The sequence below is a fragment of the Podarcis raffonei genome, chromosome 10 (assembly GCF_027172205.1).
Source record: "Podarcis raffonei isolate rPodRaf1 chromosome 10, rPodRaf1.pri, whole genome shotgun sequence".
NCBI lineage: Eukaryota > Metazoa > Chordata > Lepidosauria > Squamata > Lacertidae > Podarcis > Podarcis raffonei.
Window position 1 is genome coordinate 63722005 of NC_070611.1, and position 20073 is coordinate 63742077.

The 20073-nt window shown below is 44.5% G+C and overlaps 1 protein-coding gene across 3 annotated transcripts in view; it reads left to right on the forward strand.

The window, feature by feature from the left end:
- The window catches only part of SOX5 (SRY-box transcription factor 5), a 786737-nt gene that overhangs the window by 138984 nt on the left and 627680 nt on the right, over positions 1-20073 (forward strand). For all 3 annotated transcript variants that reach the window (XM_053407448.1, XM_053407453.1, XM_053407449.1), the window contains exon 2: positions 15384-15563. The gene's annotated coding sequence lies outside the window, so the exon portion shown is untranslated. The remainder of the gene's footprint in view (positions 1-15383; positions 15564-20073) is intronic.

The following is a 20073-nucleotide window of genomic DNA, read 5'->3' on the forward strand; positions in this document are numbered from 1 at the left end:
CTTCCAGCAGCTAGTATTCAGGGATGTATCACCTCTTATAAAGGACCCCTGACCATTAGGTCCAGTCGTGACCGACTCTGGGGTTGCAGTGCTCATCTCGCTCTATTGGCCGAGGGAGCCGGCATACAGCTTCCAGGTCATGTGGCCAGCATGGCTAAGCCGCTTCTGGCAAACCAGAGCAGCGCACGGAAACGGCATTTACCTTCCCGCTGGAGTGGTACCTTTTTATCTACTTGCACTTTGACGTACTTTTGAACTGCTAGGTTGGCAGGAGCCGGGACCGAGCAACGGGAGCTCACCACATCACGGGGATTCGAATTGCCAACCTTCTGATCGGCAAGCCCTGGGCTCTGTGGTTTAACCCACAGCGCCACCCTCGTCCTTATCACCTCGTATACTGCTCAGTTATATCTATGTTTTATAGAATTGTAGAATTGGAAGTGTCCCTGAGGAACATCTAGTCCAGCTTCCTGCATTGCAGGAATATACAGCTGTCCCTTAAGGGGACCAGACCTGCATTGTTTTTGATAGTAGTAGTAGTAGTAGTAGTAGTAGTAGTAGTAGTAAATTATTATTTATACCCCAGCCACTCTGGGTGGCTTTCAACAGCGCATTAAAAACAGAATAAAACCTCAAGGGCTGCCTTGAGGCAGTGAGGGAACCGCCAGAAGGCCCTCAGAGCTGGACCTCAGTGTCCAGCCTGCACGATGGGGGTGGAGACGCTCCTTCAGATATACTGGGCTGAGGCCCTTTAGGGTTTTAACGGTCAGCACCATGCTTTAACCAACTAAGCTATCAAGCTCCATGATTTCTCTTGTTTTCATGTAGCTTTGGAAAACAAATTCTTATGCAAATTTTTGTTGTTTTGTAACAAATTATATTTTATGTAAACTACTTAGAGGTGTATTTTTATATCAAGGGGCATGTAAAACGTCGGTGATCTCCAATTAAGATAGCATCTGAGTAGACCCAAGGAGTTACTTAAATATCTTTATTCCAATTGACCTTCTCTGAGTATGACCAACACTAGATAAATACATTGTCCACCTTTGGTGCTGTTACAAAGGCTATTTTGTGGACTGCATGCCACTATATTGGATTTTCTAAAAGTCTTCCATCATATCACAAGTGACTGGTTGGATTGCTTATACTTGAGTTGGCTATGTAACCAACTGCATACTGAATCAATGCAATATCCCAGGAGTTCTGTCGCTTGTGGGGTAGTGCATGTGCTTTGCATGGTCAACAGATGTGAGGGGCTGAAAATCAAGGGGTTTTCACTAGTGCTGAGCCAAACGTTGCTCAGATTTTGCATTTGCCTGAAAAGTAGAGAAATCCAAGAGGCGTGTTAATCCATGCTCTGAAACACATGGAAATCTTCTGGTCATTTTTTCACTCTTCCTTGAGTGAGACTGGAAAGTCAGGAAACACACAATTGTTGTGATGACATCCAGGTGCTTTATAGCCTGTCAGATCTAGCACTGTATACTTGAAGGAGCGTCTCCATGCCCATTGTTCAGACCAGACACTGAGGCCAAGCACTGAGGGCCTTCTGGCAGTTCCCTCACTGTGAGAAGTGAGATTACAGGGAACAAGATAGTGACGCCCACCCTGTAGAATGCCTTCCCATCAGATGTCAAAGAGATAAAGAACTACACAAATTTTAGAAGACATCAGAAGGCAGCCCTGTATCGGGAAGTTTTTAATGTTTGATGTTATAGTACAGGGGTGTCAAACTCAAATTCATCAGGGGGCCGCATCAGCAGTTTGGTCACCCTCAAAGGGCCGGTTGTTCAGGCAGCCGGTTGTTCTGTCACATCACAGGATGGCATGCGCTCAATATAAAAACAAGTGGAGGTTTCCTGAATGCATGTAAAGTGGAGGTTTCCTGTGTAGAATGGCCGGCGCTGCTAGAGGGCAGACGTTCTCTGGCTTGTAGGCTGCCGCGCATGCACTGAAGAGGCGGCTTTCTTGTGTAAAAAAAAAAAAGTGAGAATAAAAGGTGAAGGCTGGCGGCCGGTGGCGGCTACACGGGCCACATGACGAGGTCTGGCGGGCCGGATTCGGCCCGCGGGCCTTGTGTTTGACACCCGTGTTATAGTATGTTTTTATATGTGTTGGAAGCCATCCAGCCAGATGGGTGGTATATTATAACAGTCATACTTCATGTTACATTTGCTTCATGATACATTTTTTCAGGTTGCGTCCTGTGGCGATCCAGAAGTACCAGAAAGGGTTACTTCCGGGTTTCGCCGCTCACGCATGCGCAGACACGCAAAAATGATGTCATGCGCATGCGCAGAAGTGGCAAATTGCAACCTGTGCGTGCGCAGACGCGCCGCGGCGGGTTGCATTAATTCATGTTGCGAACGGGCCTCTGGAATGGATCCCATTTGGAGCCAGAGGTACCACTGTACTGTCATTGTCATTGTCATTATTATTTAATAATTCAGACACCACAGATAATAAATGAATGGCATTAGAAAGTGGACAATGCTTCATGTACAGGGATCGCTTTAAGTATCAAGATTTCTCAGCCCTTTTATAATGACTCTCCCCAAATGGACAAAAGGCGCTTACAAAGTTTTTAACGAAACTGGCACCCCATTTTGACTCCATACTAGTTGTGAGCGACATGTGCCTGGCACCGTTACACCAGGGCTCTCGACACGGAGACACTTAACTTTAGCGGCATAAAGCACTGATCCTGATTTAATACCTTTGGAATGACTCTGTACATTTAATGGAGTACTTCAGCCTCATGCGGCCGCATAAATAAACTAGATGAGTGTAATAACGTAACGGTATACGAGGGAGGGAATGATAAAACATATTTGCTACCTTGCTCTCTCGTTTATAATCCAGGCCGCTTGTTTACAGCTTGGGATGTTCAGTAAATCCAATTGTAATCCACAAAGATCCATTGATGCTTTAGCAGACTAAGCCAAAAAAAACTAGTGCTTAACTGTAATGAGAACAAATAGGCCAACATTATGAAAATAGGACATTAAATCCTGATTTGGCTCAATGTTTATTGAGTTACAAACCCCAAACAATATCACTCTATTCTAGTGTGTAATTAGTTAAAATTTCCTTTTTTCCAACACTGCCAAACATTACAGGGAGCCACTAACTTAAATGGCTTTTGAATAAGTTATACACAAGTAATACATGGGAGGTAGGTTGATCAATGGATATTAGCCATAGCGGTTTAAAATGCCTGGGAGTATCAACACAAAATGATTTGACATCTCAAAAGTGGCACTTAATGCACTCGTGACCTTGGATCTATACTAAAGCTGTAGTAAGGACAGAACCCCTATGAACTGGAGCGGCACAGCTCTCTAATTCATGTAAACCTGGAGCAAAGAATGGGGATGGTTTCATTGTCTTCCTCTGTTTTTGAGCTTCCCTAGAAGTCTCCTGGAATTAAGATTGCCGGAAGAAATATCAACAACCTCAGATATGCAGATGACACAACCTTGATGGCAGAAAGTGAGGAGGAATTAAAGAACCTTTTATTGAGGGTGAAAGAGGAGAGCGCAAAATATGGTCTGAAGCTCAACATCAAAAAAACGAAGATCATGGCCACTGGTCCCATCACCTCCTGGCAAATAGAAGGGGAAGAAATGGAGGCAGTGAGAGATTTTACTTTCTTGGGCTCCATGATCACTGCAGATGGTGACAGCAGCCACGAAATTAAAAGACGCCTGCTTCTTGGGAGAAGGGCAATGACAGGCCTAGACAGCATCTTGAGAAGTAGAGACGTCACCTTGCCAACAAAGGTCCGTATAGTTAAAGCCATGGTTTTCCCAGTAGTGATGTATGGAAGTGAGAGCTGGACCATAAAGAAGGCTGATCGCCGAAGAATTGATTCTTTTGAATTATGGTGCTGGAGGAGACTCTTGAGAGTCCCATGGACTGCAAGAAGATCAAACGCATCCATTCTGAAGGAAATCAGCCCTGAGTGCTCACTGGAAGGACAGATCCTGAACCTGAGATGCCAATACTTTGGCCACCTCATGAGAAGAGAAGACTCCCTGGAGAAGACACTGATGCTGGGAAAGATGGAGGACACAAGGAGAAGGGGGCGACAGAGGACGAGATGGTTGGATAGTGTTTTCGAGGTTACCAGCATGAGTTTGACCAAACTGCGGGAGGTAGTGGAGGACAGAGGTGCCTGGCGTGCTCTGGTCCATGGGGTCACGAAGAGTCGGACACGACTAAACGACTAAACAACAACAACAAAGAAGTCTCCTTGATTAAATCATCTTTTGGTTTTAGCACATGGCTGAAGTTTTAATTAGTATGTTTAATAATAATAATAATAATAATAATAATAATAATAATAATAATTTTTTATTTAAACCCCGCCCTTCCCGGTTCAGAAAACCGGGCTCAGGGTGGCTAACAACAAATTTTAAACACTTAATTGATGCAACAAAAACAGCATAAAATACAGTATAAAACGTGAATAACAATAAATTCAGAATTCAAAAATCAATTTGGGGGGAAATCCATCCAATAAATATTAGATGATCACCAGGGCTACCTGGCTAAATTAGTCCTATCTGGGCCAGTGAGGAGACCAGGGGAGAATTAGCTGTGGGATCCCAGAGAGGGTAATCTTCATAAAAAGGGGAGGGGGAGGGAAGGAAGGGGAATAAGTTCAAATTGAAAGCCAGGTGGAATAGCTCTGCCTTACAGGCCCTGTGGAAGGAAGTTAAATCCTGCAGGGCCCTGGTCTCATGGGACAGAGCATTCCACCAGGTCGGAGCCATCACTGAGAAGGCCCTGGCCCTGGTGGAGGATAATCTGACTTCCTTAGGGCCTGGGACCTCTAAACTATGATTATTCATGGACCTTAAGGTCTTCTGCAGGCAGTCCCGTAAATACGAGGTTTTGGGTGGTTTGGTGGGGCAGGGTGGGGGAGAATATGCAACACCACAATTCTGTGCCCCTCTGCCTTTCACTTCCCATTGTTTGTACTTGTTGCAATGCCCCCCTGCGGCACCCTCTCAGCTCAGTGCCCTGTGCAGGCGAACCAGTCACACTCCCCAAATCTGCCATGGAGCCCAGCATTCTTTTCTCACTGTGGCCAAACACAAGCGCAACCTGAGTGCAACAGCACTCTCCTCACTCGCAGTTCTCAGCAAATCAGAGGCTTCTTTCTTCCAACTGCCTTTCCCTGCAAACTTCAAGCAGCCCCCGGCATGAAGAATTTATACTGACTCATAGGCTCCTGCAGGGGCAGATTTATTATGAAACTAATAGAAGTTTGAGCGTTGGGGCCGCTAATACTGGAGGGGCCCAAGAAGCAAGTTCAGTCCACATTGCTTTTTTAAAAAATGAGTCTAGTAGACCCAATTTGAGGATGGATGGCGGCTAACCGATTGAGGTTGACAAGACAGAAGTACTGTTTTTGGGGGACAGGAGGCGGGCGGGTGTGGAGGACTCCCTGGTCCTGAATGGGGTAACTGTGCCTCTGAAGGACCAGGTGCGCAGCCTGGGAGTCATTTTGGACTCGCAGCTGACCATGGAGGTGCAGGTCAATTCTGTGTCCAGGGCAGCTGTTTACCAGCTCCATCTGGTACGCAGGCTGAGACCCTACCTGCCCACCGACTGTCTTGCTGGAGTGGTGTATGCTCTAGTTATCTCTCGCTTGGACTACTGCAATGCGCTCTATGTGGGGCTACCTTTAAAGGTGATCTGGAAACTGCAATTAATCCATAATGTGGCAGCTAGACAGGTGACTAGGAGTGGTCGCTGGGACCACATAACACCAGACCTGAGAGATCTGCACTGGGCTCCCAGTACATTTCTGAGCAGAATTCAAAGTGTTAGTGCTGACCTTTAAAGCCCTAAACGGCCTCAGTCCTGTATACCTGAAGGAGCATCTCCACCTCCATCATTCTGCCCGGACACTGAGGTCCAGCGCTGAGGGCCTTCTGGTGATTCCCTCGCTGCAAGAAGCCAAGGTACAGGGAACCAGGCAGACGGCCTTCTCGGTAGTAGCACCTGCCCTGTGGAACGCCCTCCCACCAAATGTCAAAGAGAAGAACAACTATCAGACTTTTAGAAGACATCTGAAGGCAGCCCTGTTTAGGGAAGCCACTACCGAGAAGGCCCTCTGCCTGGTTCCCTGTAACTTGGCTTCTCACAGCATGGGAACCGCCAGAAGGCCCTCGGCACTGGACCTCAGTGTCCGGGCAGAATGATGGAGGTGGAGACGCTCCTTCAGGTATACTGGACTGAGGCCATTTATGAGTAACGCCTGAAGGGGGCTTCCCTCTCAGTATAATCTAGCACATGGGTTTCTTACAAGGTTGTTGGGGAAAACAATCTTTTAAAAAATGGCTTGAGGTGGTTTTGTGCATGTGTCATTTGCCTATGCCTTTGGCCAAAGAGTCTCTCTCATCGAAGAGACAGTCGTCAACCTGAAAATAAGTCCAACTCGACTCTTGCTGACCCACGCAAAGCACGTAAGCAGAACTCTGAGATGAACATCGCTCTGTCCCCGTGAGAAGAATCTGCCGATAAAAAGAAATGGGGAAAAACATAGCCACTGATCCTGGAAACATTAGGTGCAGCAAAGTTTAGTAAGAGGAGTTTCAGTCAAACCTGCCCTATGCCTGCTATTATGGGCTGCCTTCCAGAAATGGAGTTTGCTTCTGTGCCATTTCTGATTGAGGCTGGTGAGCTAATTCAACCCTGGACACTTTCATCAGCTGTTGCTTGGAGGTGTTCTGATTTCCTTATGAAATAGTCTCGTACCAGCTAAGGAGATGGAAATGAGGCATTTAAAAGCTTTCTCAGGAAGAAGGAGAAGAAGAAAAGTGCTTTCCCCATTTCCCGGCTTCGAGCATAACATTTGATATTAATGCTAAGGATTCGGGCAAAAGTCATCAGCAAGTGGGAAAGACAGAAATGTAGAACTGGTAATTTTCTGAGTCCCCCCGCCCCGCCTTCCTTGGGATGCTATTTTGAGGCTTTTACAACAAAGCAGAGTGGGGGTATATTCCTTGCTGATGAAAGCAGAACTTTCCATAATAAGCAACATTGTTGATGCATGCAAACAGATTTCTTTGGTAAGGTATTGCACAAGCCAAGTATCCTCAGCAAATTTCAAGTGTGGTTTTGCTTCTCTAGATATCAGCCCTTGACTGCTGAATATGTCGATAAGCCTATAGGGCAGTCTTTCCCAAACTTGGATCTCCAGCTGTTTTTGGACTACAGTCCCCATCATCCTTGACCACTAGTCTTGCTAGCTAGGGATGATGGGATTTGTAGTTCAAAAACAGCTGAGACCAAAGTTTGGGAAACACTACTATAGGGGAAGGGCCATGGGTAAGTGTTGAAAAATTAGGAGTAAGAGATTCTTGGTGACCCGTTGAGCTACTAGAAGATGCAGGTCCATCTTCTCCCCATCCCTAGCTTAAAGAAAAGCACACTTGCTCTAGTACAAAGACTGAGACATGTGTTCCTGTTGTCCCCGTTCATCAGACGCGGTCTGTGCTGGGGTCCCTGGGAAAAGGCCAACTTTGCTTTGTTTGCATTTCACCTCTGATTCAACTGTTTGGTTCTGACCTCGTTTCCCGCACAGCGCAATTCCCTGCACTCCGAAGGAAGTCCTACCGTGTCCCATAAAGCTTGATCCCAAGTAAGTGTACATATAAAGCCACCTTTGGACTTTCCATCTCAGTGGGCCTACGTTGTCTGGTAGGGATTCTCCAGGAATTCAGATTGGGAACATTCCTAGTCCTACTAGGAGACCCCTGGACTGGACCTAGGATGTTCTGCATTCTAAGCAGATGCTCTACAACTGAGCCACCACCCTATTTAGAGTGCCAAGTGAATTCCCTTATTTAAGAGCGACACACTTCTGATTATCTGATGGTGGGCCAAGAGGCAGAGAATGGCGATTTCCGCAGGGAAAGGAAGTTGGAGGAAATACGTCTCTGAATAACAGTTGCTGGGAACCTCAAGTGAGGAGAGTGCTGCTGCACACAGGTACTGCTTGTGGCCTTCTCATAGGTTTCTGGCCGGCCACTGTGAGAACAGGATGAGACATTGGCCTGATCCATTAGGGCTCTTCTTATGTTAAGAGTTTTTGACATGTGATGATTATTGTTAACAAATGGTGGGGGAAGGAAGGGTACCATTTGTTTCAGTCCTGAGAGTCGAAACTTTTTGCAACATGCCATAGTTATCCTGCTGCGGAAGCCATCTGGGGAACAATGTGATTGTCTTGGGAGTCAATCATGCATTTGTATTATCAATTATTTGTCTGGGGTTTCCCCCCACTCTGCTTATGTGTGGCATATAAGACTACCTAAACACTGTATTTAGACTCTCTATCAGTGACAGCTCTGTCAGTCTGCTGTAGGATTACGGTTTCAAATGATAATAGCTCCAGAGGCTGGAATCGGGGAATAAGAAAAAATACTTTTTTAACTCTTAGGACGGCTTGTAGTTTTGAAGTAAGGAGGTGGTGGTGGGGGATGACACCATGCACATTGAAATCCATTCTGCAATGAAATGCAGAGTGGTTCGGCAACTTCTAAAGACCGACTTCTTTTGAACTCTTACCCACACATGCAGTGTGGCATTGAAGCTGGAGGTTCAGAGACAAACTATAACAATGCCGATCATTGTGTTCCTAGCCTGCCTTCTGATTTACATTCAGCTATGCCCCCAAACTGCTTCCGTACAAGCTGTCAATGTCAAAAATAAAAAAAAAAAAATAAAATCCCTCCCGCCACTCCCCCCCCTTCCCCTTTTCAGATCTTTAGCTTGAAGGCAAAAACCTTGACTGCTTCTATCGGCAAGATAACAAAAGACATGCTGTGGTAAGATCTAATTGCATGCAGGGGAAGATCTGTTTGTCAACCTGCTCTAACACTTTCACCTGTTGCTGCTCTTCATTCCGAAGCAATGCATTTATTAAATCATCACGATTGCCGTAGAAAATAAAATAATGTTGAAAAATTAAATACTGCATTCAGTTGGGTGTGAACAAGATAATCCGTTGGCCAATGGATTTGCCTTTCTCTTGGTTTAAGTGCCCTTCCTGTGTTGCAGACCACGCAGTCATAATTGCCCTCCTGTTACAGGGAGCCTAACCCTGCTAAATGAAGTCAGATTGGCTGCGGGAACATGCGTGCGAAATGTGACAATCAAACAATTTGACATTATTTCTCTTTAGCGTACCTGTCCATGCCTTTTTCTTTCTTTTTCCTTGTTCTGAGTGACCTCGGGAGACCTTTGCATTCATTCTTTTTTCTTTTCTTTTTGTTGGGGATCAAAGACATATTTAACAAAACACCATGCTAAATGTGCCGAGAGATGTATTAACCCTCTGGAATGCTTCAGATGCTGCCTTGGAAAACAGACAACAGCTTTATCCTCTTTATAGATGAGTAACCCAGAAAGCAGGGACGCGGGTAGCACTGTGGGTTAAACCACAGAGCCTAGGATTTGCTGATCAGAAGGTCGGCGGTTTGAATCCCCGTGACGGGGTGAGCTCCCGTTGCTCGGTCCCTGCTCCTGCCAACCTAGCAGTTCGAAAGCACATCAAAAGTGCAAGTAGATAAATAGGTACCGCTCCAGCAGGAAGGTAAACGGCGTTTCCGTGCACTGCTCTGGTTCACCAGAAGCGGCTTAGTCATGCTAGCCACATGACCCGGAAGCTGTATGCCGGCTCCCTCGGCCAATAAAGCGAGATGAGCGCCCCAACCCCAGAGTCGACCACGACTGGACCTAATGGTCAGGGGTCCCTTCACCTTTACCTAACCCAGAAAGCTGCCTTGCTCTGAGTCAGACCCATTGGGCCATGTAGCACAGTGTTGTCTGCACTGACTGACAGGAGCTCTCCAGGCTTTCAGAGAGGGGACACTCCTACGTTTCCTTGCGGGGTTGAACTTGGGACTTTCTGCATGCAGTGCAGATGCTCTAACCACTGAGCTACAGCCCATATTCATCACTTTGCTATTCTCACAAGCTTCAATAGAAAGACACACAGTTGCTTTAGACTCCATGGTTAGCAATTAGTATTTGTTAAGTGCCATCACTCTGCCGGACAGTTAGCAGAGAAGCAGCCAATACGTCAATGCTCTGAGGACTTACAAATTGTGTTGAGTTATTTTTGTTTTCTTCTGCTTTTAGTCACTTTGAACTGGAAAAATTAGAATAGAATTTTAAAACATAGTGGACTCGGATTCCATTCCCGTTAGGTCTCCAGGTCTGTGCCAAATGTTCTCTAGTTTTGATCTTTGGACAGACAATAGCAAATGGGGTAGAAAGTGTTCCTGGAAAATAATGATTAGGCGGGTTTTGTCTTGCTGCTCCATCCTGTCCCATTGCTTTACTGGCTGCTGCTGCTACTGTGGCACCATGCCCCAACTTGTTGCTACAGCCTTCTTTTTCATGGATCAGCCAATCAGGGTTCAAGCAGTTAAGAGAATGATGTCATGACTCCACATAACCAGTCAGGGACCACGCAGTGAATGGCATATCATCTCAATGCTCTGTAGGCACTGCAGTGATATCACAAAGAACAAGTGAAGGCAGTTGAGCACGAGAGTGAATGAAGGCAATATTTTTGCAAAAAAGTACCCAAAGCTCTGAGAAACAGACATTTTTCAACAGCATTTAACATTTGCGTGAATGCTGTGCATCAGTTTGGCACATTGTTTTTTCCTTCTAATTATTCCCCACCAGAAAGCTACAGCCAATAGGGAGATTGTTTCCTTTTTGAAAGGTTTTGGTAGCAGAATCTGTGGCTCCTCCGGGTGTCTATATATTTCAATAGAGAGAATATTGGGCTAGGAGAGTTGAGAGACTCAGCATTCTTGGTTCTCATGTCTATGGCTTTATGGAAGAATGACATAATATATGGAGATTTATTTAAGACAGATCTATTTAGAGCAGGGGGTGAAGATAATGTGACTTCAGTAGCAATCTCTTCTACTCAAAGATAGGGGTATGGAATTAAAACAGTGTCCTGTGAGCTCTTTGCCAATGTTATTTTTCCGATACCCTCCATTAATTGTAGCATTTGGTGAAAGCTGGGAGAGAAGCCCAGCCTTCTGAATTTTGGGAGTGGATTTCTGGACAAGCTCCCAAACTGCATCTGGAGTCTGGCACAAAACTATAGGCTTCACTGAGATCGAGAAAGAGAGAGCTAAGAGCCCTTAACACCTTAATGAAAGAACACATTACTAACAGTTAACTAATTTCATAGCGGAAGATGTTTGGAGGTGGTGTGATCTATAAAAGCTATTATCGTGCAACAGAGGCGCCATCTTGTCACATGGATGGAGGTGGCCCCCACATTGTCCTGAAGTCATGTGCGCAACATCATGTGTGTAGTTGTGAGGAGCCTGGGGCAGAGCCGAACACCCTCTGAGCATTGAGGGGGCCCGGTCCCCTAAAACAAACACGGGGGGAGGAACTGTCTTGGCCCCTAAGAACTGGCTCGTATGTCATGCAATGTTATCTATGGTTGTTTAAGTGGCCCAGCATGCATTGTTCATTTAGCCGCGAGAAGCTAAATGACTATCCTTTTGGAATTTGCAATGCTCTCTCAGTGCTTGGGTAATAATAATAATAATAATAATAATAATAATAATAATAATATAATAAAATTTTATTTATATCCCGTCCTCCCCAGCCGAAGCTGGGCTCAGAGTGGCTAACAACAATAAAAGTAACACAGTTTACATAAAATCACAATCAATCAATTAGGTTACCTTATTAAAGGTAAAGGGAACCCTGGCCATTAGGTCCAGTCGTGGTCGACTCTGGGGTTGCGGCACTCATCTTGCTTTACTGGCCGAGGGAGCCGGCGTACAGCTTCCGGGTCATGTGGCCAGCATGACTAAGCCGCTTCTGGCGAACCAGAGCAGCGCACGGAAACGCCGTTTACCTTCCCGCCGGAGCGGTACCTATTTATCTACTTGCACTTTGATGTGCTTTCGAACTGCTAGGTTGGCAGGAGCTGGGACCGAGCAACGGGAGCTCACCCCTTGGCGGGGATTCGAACTGCCGACCTTCTGATCGGCAAGTCCTAGGCTCCGTGGTTTAACCTACATGGTCTAAGACTTTACAGAACTGGGTGGGACCCATGGCAGATTCCAATAAGTCCTCCTAGAAATCTGGGACAGGTCCTGTTCCAGAATAAGAGGAGTCCTGCTGGATCTAGTGAGGGAGGGAAATAGAGCGAGGGCGAGTGCTGAGGCCCTGGGGTCTTTTTTGGCCCTCGGACTTGAGGTTTTCCACCCATCATACACATTAATGAAGCTGGAGCTCCTCCACTTTCAAGTGAAGCATCATCACACTCGCCTACAACTTGTGTTAGTTTGCCTAAAAGATAATGGCAAGGTGTCAAGAGCTAAGGCCCCAACAGGATGTTGCTTCAGACGTCTTGTGAATATATCATTTTGCCCTGGCTTTTCCCAGAGCCATCGCATTGGACCCTGTTATTATGGATTTACTGTTTCCAATCTGTCCCATTGCATTTTTACGTTATTTTTGTGTGACGCCGATCGATTTAAAAAACAAACAACTTTTAAACAAGTGCATGCAGATAATCATCTCAATCTATTGCAATAAAGTCGATTGCTTTTCAGACAGCAACTTCTTGATGCTTGGCTATATTTTCCACTTTTTTAAAAAAATGAAACACCCAGAAACAGGAATGGATCTGTGACAACTCCAGAATTGCATAAATTACCTTCAAAACTCTGCGTATACATCCCCAACCTTTTCCTTTCCCTTTTTCTCCCTCACCCTCCCTATGTGCGCTTGTGTCCTCTTTGGTGTTTATTCAACTTGTATGTATTTTTCTCCTTCCTCCATCTGGTGTCTGGTTTAATGCCAGTCTGTCTGTTACCATTTCAAGAGCAATTTAGCCATTTCAGGATTTTCTTTTTCTTTCTTTCTTTCTTTTTTTTAATTGTTGAAATAGGTGTAAAATTGAGAGCCGCCCATATGCAATACTCCCCCCCGCACCCTTTCATTACATTTGTTTGTTGGCTTTTCTCTTTTTCTTTCTTCTCTTCCTTTCAAGCAAGTTTCTTGCCATTTACCTTTGCATTAACATTTCCTATTGATTGGCATTTATTTATTATTTTTTATTAAAAAAAAATCGGTGTATTATTATTATTATTGTGCTCTTTTGTTTGGCCATTCAAGAGCTAAAACAAAAGCCACCCAGCCCTACCAGGGGGACGCATTTGCATGCGGTGAGCGTTGCCCGGAGAAAAAGTAATTGCTAATGCATATTTATGTGGCACAAATTTGCCATTTGTTTATGCATAAAATTATCAATAGTGCGGGGCGGCCTAGCCGTAGAAAATGGTGACCTTTTTAGCTTAATAAATAGAAATCAGCTGTTATTGTGAAGAGATCAGCCATTTATTCTGTGTTGTGGGGTGCAGCCGGGAGAAAGAAAAAATGTAGATTGGTGCTGGCAATATCATTAAATGGAAGGCCAGTGACCCTTTTGGTATAGTCTATTATACTTTTATCTAATAGGGGATAAATGACTCAGGTTGGGAAATAGATTGCAATCTCCCCTCTCCCTCCTCTGCACTGAACAGCAGCAAAACTTGCTGCTACACATTTTTGGCAATTCAGAGGATGGCTGCCATTTAGACGACGGCAAACTTTTATTTAACTTAGACACACATTGTAGACTAATGGGGAAAACAACACACAAAATCTGGTCCCACGAGACCTGTGTCTTTCCTTGGCAAATGGACGAGAAGCATACCATACTTTGTTGGTGAGCAAGGGGTCTTTAAGCCCCATGCAGTGTTTGAAATTAGCCAGGCACCGGGCGCATTTAGCGCCTGGCTATCAGCCACTTGCAACCAAGTGAAGATGCCCGGGTGCCAGGATGCTGCCTGACGTCTCCACCATCTGGAGGTGCATGCCTGGGGGACCATTGGATCTTAACTGTTTTAACACATTAATGCCACATCCTGTAGAATTCTATCCTTAATATTTTATCTGCACAGTTGGAATGAATTTCAGGAACCCAAATGCTTTTTCCGTGCAGCCTGAGCAGAAGCAGTGAACATTATTGTTAATTGTTGTAGCTTGTCTTCACTTAACCCACCCCACTGCAATGCTCACAGTTGTGCAGAATGTTCTTATGTTATGAATGCATCCATGTCACCATTAAGAAAAAGAGGTCGAAATAGGCCAGTACAGTGGAACCTCAGGTTACATACGCTTCAGGTTACAGACTCTGCTAACCCAGAAATAGTGCTTCAGGTTAAGAACTTTGCTTCAGGATGAGAACAGAAATCGTGCTCCAGTGGTGCGGCGGCAGCAGGAGGCCCCATTAGCTAAAGTGGTGCTTCAGGTTAAGAACAGTTTCAGGTTAAGTACGGACCTCCGGAACGAATTAAGTACTTAACCTGAGGTACCACTGTATATATGTTGACTGTGCCTGAATCAAGTGACTTTTCCTGTTTTGGTTCTCAAAGCTCTTAAGTAGCGCAAGGTTGTCTTCTGAACTAACCAGATGTTTAACCGAGAATCAATCACTGCCAGTCTATCATTGGGGGGGGGATAAGACTTTAGAGCAGTGTTTTTGTCAACCTGGGGTCCCCAGATGTTGTTGGACTACAACTCCCATCATTCCTAGCCAGCATGACCAGTGGTCAGGGACGATGGGTGTTGTAGTCCAACAACATCAGGGGACCCACAGGTTGAGAAATACTGCTTTAGAGCCAACTTGCCCCAAAATGACAACTAGACGTTCCGTTTTGGTGACCGCTACCTTGGTTTAAGGAGACATTTGGTGTCTGGCTTATATGTCTGAGTTTCTAACACTGGCCCCATGAGTCCAGAGTTCCAGCACATCAGCAGGGATCCTGATTGGCCAGGATCCCCAGTTGCATGGAGGATCCTGACACTCACACCCCATTCTCAGGTGGCAAACTGGGGGGGGGGCACTGCCATTTTAGTGGCACAATAGCAGGGGTGGAATTGTGGCTGCTGCTAAGTTTCCTTCCCAGAGGAAGACTTGGAATGATGGTAGACTGAAACATCCACCCTAATCCTGCCAAATACAGATGAACCCAATCATTAGATACTCAAAACACCTCTGTAAGTTGATTACTGCTGTGACGCACAAATACATCATTTCCGAAGCAAAGGCTCTTTCCTTCAGATCCAGTGTTTATGCAGGTTATATCAATTAAACCCTCAATCTTTATCCTGCTTAACTGGGAGTCGTTTAGCAGGACTTCTGAGTAGACATAGTTAGAATGGTGCTGCAACTGACTGAACTGATATGATTATTTGGCTAAGATTTGGGATGGTAAAATGTATACAAAATGCTCACAGATATGTTGTTTTTTGTTTTTTAGCCCTTTTCCTGCTAATGACTCCATTCCCACTACCGTGCTTTGAAGACTCTGAAGAATAGGAAAACCTACAGCTCAGCGCTATTGGGTAGGACAACGCAAACAAACCCACTGCACATATTGTGAAGGGCGCGCATCGCAGAGGTGTCCGATATGAAAATGCAAAAGCAGAAACTGGATAAGGTGATTCTGCTTGAATAATTCCTATATGACCATGGTTTGTGTTTTCCTCTCTGATATAATGATACATTCTGTTTTGAGGCACGATCCTCTGTTTTATTGGGTTGATGGTATGGAACAAACCTCTTGTTTTCTGTCACATATGACATTTGAAGGGCAGAAGGTGCAAAAGATTATGGAACAAGACCAATGGTGATAACTTGCCTTTGGATCCTGTCTTCCTTCCATCAGGGAGCTCCCAGTGGTGTTACATATCTGCAACACCCTTGCAACGTACGTTCACTGAGATTGCTATATTTCAAAAATCTCAAAAGAAAAAAAAGTTTTTGAGCTATTTTTGATGAAATTTGCCAAAATCTACACTTCCGAAATGGGCTTGCTATACCTCCGGATTTCCCCAGACATTTCAGTGATTTCTGTTTACGAGGCCCGAATACTGGCTGGGTCCAGGAAACTCCAGATGTATGGCAACCCTACCTGAGAGGTTTTGCCAAGGCCTCTCAGTGGGCTCTGTACCTGAGATGGACTCTTGAAACCCGATTTTTGTTTATTTGAGGAACTCATCAACCACATAAGCAAAGAACCTCTAAACACTGTATGTGAAACAGTTTATAGCAATTAGCAATATGCAAATAAGTTCAGGAAAAAAATAAAAACAAGTACAGTGGTACCTTGGGTTAAGTACTTAATTCGTTCTGGAGGTCCGTCCTTAACCTGAAACTGTTCTTAACCTGAAGCACCACTTTAGCTAATGGGGCCTCCTGCTGCTGCAGTGCCGCAGGAACACGATTTCTGTTCTCATCCTGAAGCAAAGTGCTTAACCTGAAGCACTATTTCTGGGTTAGCAGAGTCTGTAACCTGAAGCGTATGTAACCTGAAGCATATGTAACCCGAGGTACCACTGTATGCCAAACTTGTTTACATGCTTAGGTAGGCTTCCCAAAAAGGAATTGTTTTTATCAGGAGCCTGAAACAACAAAATGGATATGTCTGCTGTTGGTACACTGAATGCTAAACTCCTAACAGATGTGGAGTGAACATTGTATTGTGCAAGAGTGCAAGTTGTGCAGATCTAGGTGGTAAAGCAGATACATAAGGGACAAGGCTTGAGAGACGTTTACTGGTTCCATACTGTTAAGGGCTTTATGTACTGCTAGTAAGATCTGAAGTTGGCTCAGCAACCAGGGCAGATCTTTGAGCAGAGGTGTGATACAGTGCTGGGATCTCACTCCTGACATCAATCATGCTAAAGCATTCGACACTAACTGCTGTTTCCAAAACAACCACAAGGGAAGCCGCACACAGAGTGCATTGCAGTAATCCAGCCTTGAAGTCACATCAGTGTTTCAGTGTTCCTCACTATACATTGCTATAGTGCAATGAAGAGAACTGTGTCGTGTGAATAGGCAGGGAATTTCAGAGAGTAGGTGTTGCCACACTAAAGGACTGGTTGCTTACAAGTGCAGAACAGACAATAAAGTTTTGTAAAAGTTCCTGTTCTGCATTAAGGTGATCCTTCAAGTAAAGAGGGTGGATTGAGGGCTTTATAGACTGATAATTTGCATTTGGCCTACCCATTGTCTTCCAGAGAAAGAATATTCCTCCCCAGCTGAGGGGCAGCAATGAAGAACACCTTTCCATGCAAGCTTCGTGTGTTGCCATTTTGGTACCTAGATAGGAAACGTCTCTTAGCTGATGTGAGAAGCATTTGTTGTTGTTGTTGTTGTTTAGTCGTTTCCGACTCTTCGTGACCCCATGGACCAGAGCACGCCAGGCACTCCTGTCTTCCACTGCCTCCCGCAGTCTGGTCAAACTCATGCTGGTAGCTTTGAGAACACTGTCCAACCATCTCGTCCTCTGTCATCCCCTTCTCCTTGTGTCCTCAATCTTTCCCAACATCAGGGTCTTTCCCATGGAGTCTTCTCTTCTCATGAGGTGGCCAAAGTATTGGAGCCTCAGCTTCAGGATCTGTCCTTCCAGGGAGCACTCAGGGCTGATTTCCTTCAGAATGGATAGGTTTGATCTTCTTGCAGTCCATGGGACTCTCAAGAGTCTCCTTCAGCACCATAATTCAAAAGTGAGAAGCATTCTTCTCAGCTATTTTGGGTCAGAGGTGCTTTTGGCCTTTCATGACCACAACCAACTATTCTCTGTCTCTTTGTATACACCGGCAATCTACCTGAGGCCTAATTCTTCTCAGATAATCCTGTACCTGATCTGTACCACCTCAGGCAGCAAGTGGGGGCCTCATCTGACAAAATGCCATTCCACACAAGAATTGCCTTCATATAGAAATCTAGCATCTCTTTGAGTAGGTTTCTAGTTTAGCCTTCACCCTGACAGGCTAGTTTTCTGTAGGTAAGGTTGTTTTTTTAAAAGTAAAATAAAATAAAGGAACATTTGATCATGAGCCCTCATGAGTCCAAGGTGGTACAGTCAAGACAAGTTTACCACCCAGTGAAGGTTAGACCTTAGACTTAGCATGCGCATGGAACAAGATGAGATGGTGCAATGGATTGTTCCACTTCAGATGGGAGGTGGGTAAAATCATTTCTGAATGCTGACCGGTCTCCCTGCAAGTAAAAATCTCGCACTGAACCAGAACAGACTTAGGCCTGACTTAGAACCATTTTCTTTGTAAGGTGTTTTTCTTCCAGTATGGGATTGGTTTGCTTTAGTTGGGAGAACCTTTTGTAAATGGTGTACCTCCACATGCAATCTGAAGTCTGCTCCAGCTCAGGACTCTACCACTTCATTCTGCTGCATTACAGACCAAGCCTTATGCACAGCTTATAAAGGAAAACTCCCATTTTTTAAAATTATATAATCCAAAATGTTCAGCTTGTGGTCTGAAGGACACTGTGCCCCCATTTTATTGACAATCACAGAGTGGTGTTTTACATCAGTATATATTTGAATATATCATCTTATATAAAAGGTTTCTTTTTATTTCCAGCAGCTCTCTGATTCACCTTTGACTCCTAACTGCAATTAATCAGCCTTCACTTCTAAGTGAGTTTATCAAACAAGAAATCACTTTTCACCCATCAGCGGGGGTCACGTATCTAGACAGCAAAATGCATACTTTATAGGGAGGATAAAGTATTTCTGCCAGTTGCTAAACTATTTCTGAATAATTAAGGGTCACAGAGTAATGGCTCACTTTGAGTTTGACTTTAAGGCCTTTGGTACGACAGAGGTTGCCAGCCGTTGGGAAAGAACCACTTCTTTCTTTTCAGTATTTTGACTGCCTAAAAACCAAATGTTGTTCCTTAGCACTTGGAACTTCCAACTCCTTGCTTTCCATGGGTGAGTGGGGATTATAGCTAATATCTGTTTACAAATGAACTGGTGAATGTTGACTTTTACCAGTTATTCTTAAGATTTATTTTAGGAGGCCAGCGGTAAATGTTAGAAATGCTTCATATTGTGAGGTTTGTCTTTAACATTTACAGTGCATCTGTGACATGGAACATATCTGTTAGCTGTGGATGAGGACAAGATTTACAGTGCAATCCTAGGCATGTCATAGATTACATCCTTATTAAAAGCACCTAATAGCATCATAATTTCTCCCCTTGATCTCTTAAATGCTTGGAGGAGGATGCTTCCTAGCGCAAGAAGAAAGCCAAGGCATTATAGGAAACGGAGCATCAGAACTACATTGGGCTCTCTGATGATCACACTCCCTGCTGGCACAATTCCCATGTTGGGAAGGGTAGGCACCATAAATGATGGCAAATGTCAACATTTGCTAAATTGATGACATTTACCGTAAGAAAGGGAGAGGGAAGAAGGAAGTTTTCTGACATTTGATGAGCAACAACCTTCACAATGTGAAAGCTAACAAGATGATTTTATGATTTTTTTGTAATTATCTGAAGATTCAGAATAGTATTGGTGAATGTTAAAATTCACCTAAATTTGACTCCTTGGTATATGTCTGAAAAATAGGGAAATACAGAAATAAATGCTGATAAACACATTTAGGAGTTAGTCAGCATTTGCAGGTGCGTCTGCGAGGTTTTGTACATATTGAACATTTGTCTGGGATTGTCACAATTCAAGGATAAAGTGGAGGCAGGACATGATGCTATCAAGTGTGAGGGCACTATTGTCTGATTTGGGGTAGATTGCCTGTTTCTGGGGAGCTTGCTTCCATTGCAGTTTATTATTTTTGTAGGCATGTAGGTGTTTTGCCTGCTATGGGGTGCTGGCAGTGCTATTAGTAATTCTATCTGGGCATTTTGTAGGGCCTGCTACAGATTCTTAGATTTCCAAATGTACTCCCAGATGATTGGATACCCTTGGAGTAAGGAGTAAGCATTCCACATGAGACCTGTGGAGTAGAAATGAATTTTCTGCATGCAATCAAATATGTATACAGAGCTAGCTTACCATTGAGTGGCTATTCTGAGTGATGGATATTTGAAGAATTCAGTTTCCGTGTATTCCAGAGCGAACTTACTAGAGGAGCACCTCCTAGGATGAATATATGGATCAAACATAATTA